The sequence below is a fragment of the Trachymyrmex cornetzi genome, unplaced genomic scaffold, assembly GCF_001594075.2.
Source record: "Trachymyrmex cornetzi isolate Tcor2-1 unplaced genomic scaffold, Tcor1.1 scaffold956, whole genome shotgun sequence".
NCBI lineage: Eukaryota > Metazoa > Arthropoda > Insecta > Hymenoptera > Formicidae > Trachymyrmex > Trachymyrmex cornetzi.
The window spans coordinates 39,634-44,811 of record NW_017300307.1 but is presented as its reverse complement, the minus strand read 5'-3'; positions in this window follow the sequence as shown (position 1 = coordinate 44,811).

Genomic DNA, 5,178 nt, shown 5'->3' with positions numbered 1-5,178 from the left:
TTGGGGGGTGGTGAGAGTCGAAGGTGAGAGTCGGGCGCTCCTTTGGAGGGGTTCAGGGATAGTGAGTGTACACACACACACACACACACAAGGGGCCGCAGGCCTTACAATACAATCATGGACGTATTTTCGCATAGAAAGTTACATCCTTGTACTGTTGCACGTGGATTACACGTGATCTTCTAATGAGTAGGAAAGTATATTGACAGAGTGAATACCATGTAACAAGAATAAACGTAATCAAAATAAATACTAAGATGTACACTTCTTTCCACATATTTATGAATCAGTAGAAGACAGATTGCTATACATTTAACATCGAACGAGTAAAAATGCAAATTTATGAATTTCTCTTTTTTTGTTAATAACTTTTCAACGAATGGCGAGCGACGGTTAAAACTTGTTGGAGGTCACTCAGGGTCACGACCTTGACAACATGTGTCAAGGTCAAGGTCATCGGAGGGTGGTCCGTTATAATGCATAATTACCAAAAATCATTAAAAATGAAATTTTCTACACATTAACCTGTACACGCTCTTACTTTACAGACTGCATGTACAAGGATTGCAGAACATCGCAATCACATAAATTGGAATACAAATAGTCAATCTGTTATCACGGATCACAGATTGGAATACAATCACGAATTTGATTGGGAGAACGTCAAAATACTGGATTCAGAAAGAATATTAAACAAGCGACTAATATTAGAGAAAGTACATATTCATATGCAGAAAAATGGATTGAATCTACGATCGGATACAGATGGACTATATCATGCTTATGCATCCATGCTAAATGATATAACGTAATGCTTAGTTTAAGACTTTCGATAATAAATTTACCTTATAAATGTGTGTAAAGTAGTAAGACGATTTTTTTTTAATTTTGAATTATATTTCAGTTTTCTTTTTCACTCACAAATTCAATTATTAATTTATATTTGTAACATTCTGTTGTTTAATTAATTTTTGTAATTATTTATTTAAAAATTTTATAAAGGTACGTTAGTTTTTCTTTTTGAGTTAACAATTCATTTATTAATTGATATCTATATATGTATATACATTTTTTTTTATCGTTATTATGTTATTGTTTAATCTCTATATTTAATTAATTGCAATTTTGACGAGGGTGAATTACAAATTACTACATAATGTTGAGCATAATAATTTGACACGTTTAAAATTTTGACTGCGAAATCCAGATTTTGATTTTGACGCTTAAACTCTGGTATTAAAAATTTGTTTCAAACTACAACAATAATTTACTGTTCTTATATTTATTGTATCTATGACTGAACATTATATATGTTAAATATGTTACATACGTCAGATAGGTTAAGATCAGCTAAGTAATAAGAATGTACTGTCTTTATATTTTATATTTATTATGAGTTAATGTTTATCGTTAATGCGACCTTTGTCAATTTTAAAATTTCATTAGACATACTCGTCACTCCAGATAGAGTGGACGAAGTTTTAACAAAGCTACATCGATTGTATTATAAAATGTTATGTGAGTTTAGTGTGAATATTAATCGATTATCCAAGGTTTCATGATGAGATTTGACGATCATGTGGGTGAGTTACTCGTTATTTTAAAGGTTGAATTCAAATATCTTATATATATAAATTTAAAATAGATAACACTACAGTTTTGGTAACCTGCGAGTGACTCTACATCGGACGATCGTTGAAGTTTTATATGGTTAAGAAATTTGCTGATGAAGATTCCAAAGAGAATCGAAACGTTCAAGATATTAATATTTCAAATAAAGATGAGATCAACACATCGCATGAAGTAACAAATTTTATTTGTGAAGATTTATTGCGCACCTTTGCTCGCGCTAACTCTCATTACCTCACAATTAGGTTATTTTTTGTTATTATACGGTTAACTCTTTAATTTTTGTGGTAACACTTAAATTGAACAAGGTAACGCAATTTTGTGGTAACGTTTGTATATTATTTTGAAAGAGAATTAAGTAACCACTACTTTAGTTGGAAGAGAAAATGTCTTTAAATGAATTGTGATATAATAATAATTTCATTTAAGAGGAATTTAAACCATTTGGATTAAAATAGGAAGATCTTTCAATAAGATATACGTATACTTAGGATTCATTGTATAAAAATCAAAGATAGTATTATTTGGATTAAGTAAATAAAGAAATGGGATTTGGCGCCAGTACTTGATATATCAAACCTTTTATAGGAATGATACATATCATTAAAGTCAATATTATTTATTTAATTTGGTATCCGAATTACATGAAATTTAACTTGGCGCCAAATTGTTGATATCAAATCTTTTTTACGAACGATACATAACATTTTGAGGAATTTAACTTGGAGCCAATTGTTGATATCAAATCTTTTATATGAATGATACATATCATTAGAGTTGAGTAATATTATATACAAAGGATTGGTTTCACCAAACCGATTAAGTCGAATCAACCATAAGTGGTTCCAATAAACAGCAAACGCGATTAGTCAGTTCCACGGCGAATTAGGTAATTGACGTTGGTGAAACCAGCCCAAATAATTTTTACGAAAAATACGCACGCTTAGCGCTTTTTTTTACCTTTTTTTAAAAAGGTAAGCTTGTATAAATAACAAGAAACAGTATCATTTGGTGTTTTACTTTTTAATTTGGTAGATAAAATATTATATACAAAGGACCTCAGATTTTACCCGTTTAAAACAAGTAGCCAGCATAAAGTATACATTAGAGATCCAATAAACCCCATTCATCTTACAGTGGCAGTCTTTTTATCGTTAACTTTATAAAATTTTCGCTTTTGACACCTGGATTTCGATCAGCGCTTAATTCATCCAAATCTTTCGCCTCAGCCTTAGTTTTATCTTACAGAAAGCTTCATCATTATCCCAGCGGTGTGTGCCACGTGGCGGCGGCGGCAGCATTTCAATATATTACTGAATTTTTTAAAAATTATTTTCAGTCTCCTTTTTCCCTACCTCTATTCGGTGGTTTCGAATGATATACAGGGTGAGTCATTTTAATCTATGGACCCGAATATCTTCCAAATTACGGTATCTATAAAAAAATGATTTAGATAACAGTTGACCAGGGCAGAGGGGGTCATTTAATTGTACCATTGGTTTTGACCTTGAGATCAATTTTGAAGGTTATTTCAAGGTCACGATGGTTTTTTTAAATGGGACACCCTATTTTTGACTGCGGATTTCGAAAGAGCGGAAAATTTTACATCAAACTTGTTTCATGAAAAAATTGTTTTTGCGACCTTGAAAAGGTAAAAAATGAAGGTCAAATGCCTGGAAAACGATCTGGTGTACTTTTTCTGAAATCACGTGGTTTTCTGGGTAACACAAATGTGCATAATGCTTGAAAAAAGTCAATGAATTGTAAAAGTGTAAATCACTTTGACTAGCTTGACCTTGAGGTCAATTTTCAAGGTTGTTTGAGGCTCATAACGCATTTTTTTATTAGTAAACCCTATTTTTGACCGCAGAACCTGTTTTTTGACAATGGGCTCTTGAACAATGGCACTTAAACAATATGCACTTACATGAGCATAGGGATTTTTTAGTTTTTTGACCTGACCTTTCGAAAGTCATATCAAGGTCAAAAGCACTTTCATCTTACTTTTAGCGTTACCCGGAAACTACGACGTGGACGTAGTAAGTTCTGTTTCCTTTAGGGTGCTTGATTATCGTGAGTCCCCTTGCCTCTCACGTCGGAGTGCTTGATTATCGTGAGTCCCCTTGCCTCTCACGTCGGGGTGCTTGATTATCGTGAATCCCCTTGCCTCTCACTGACACTGTAATTTAAATGAATTACCCACGGAGTAATTGTTCAAAATTACCTCCGTTGGCTTCGAGGCATAACTGCAATCTGTTTTGAAAACTACCCACATTTCTAAGCAGGGTAGCTCTAAAAATGGCTGCACAAGCTCTATGAATGCGGTCCATAAAATCATCTCTTGTGATTGGTCGTTCAGCAAAAACAACATTTTTCAAGTATCCCCATAAAAAGAAATCAGGCGACGTCAGATCTGGTGAGCAAGGAGGCCATTCAACTGGACCCCTTCGTCCAATCCATCTGTTATTGTTGTAAGTGGCATTTAAAAAGGCACGTACAATGAGTGCATAATGCGGTGCAGCACCATCTTGTTGAAGCCACATTCTTGCTCTTGTTGCTAAGTCAACATCTTCTAATAAGCCTGGTAAGTGATCTCTTAGCAATGATAAGTAACTGTGTCTATCAACGTTCTCTTCAAAAAAATAAGGTCCAATCAAATAACCATTTACAATGCCGCACCACACCATAATACTCCATCGATTTTGATGATCTATTGGCCTATACCAGTGGGGATTAACATCTGACCAATAATGGCAGTTGTGTCTATTAAGTTGTTCGTTACTACAAAATGTAGCCTCATCTGAGAAAAGCATATACCTAAAAAAATTAGGATCATCGTGTAACATTTGTCAAGCCCACTGGCAAAAAGCAATACGCATCAAATAATGATTAGGCTGTAAAGCCTGCGTAAGAGTGATGTGGAAAGGGTGATAATTTAGAGCTCTTAAAATTCTAACAACAGTTCTTTGTGGTATACCTATTTCCCTTTCAATCTGGCGAGTACTAACATGAGGATTAAGGTGAACTATTGCTAAAATAGTTACAGCTCGCGCATCATTTTCGTCATATTCATGATGTTGACGTTGACGAACAAGATGTCCATTGCGAGCTCTTTGAACTAAACTACGTATTGTCATATCAGTTGGATGTCGCCTTTCAGGAGAACGTTGAGCATAAAGCCTTGATGCTGCATTGTAATTGCTATGACCCTCCCCTAAAACTAATATAATATCAACAATCTCATTAGGACTATAATCAGCCATTCTGAAAAGGTAACTTGTGAATGTAATTACCTACATACAATGTTTGGAATTTTAAAATTTAAGCAACTTTAAATAATAAATTCTTCAATTATGCAGAAGTGAGTAAGAAAGAAAAGGAATAAAACTCTATTATAACAATAATTATAAAACTTAAATCAAACGTAATTGTTTAGTTTTTTTCAATCGTTGATTATTAGCATTATGCAATATATGTACTTGGCGGGTAGACGCCTTATGTCTAAATGGAAATCCATTTCTACTACGGGAGCAGCGGACGTAAGGTGAG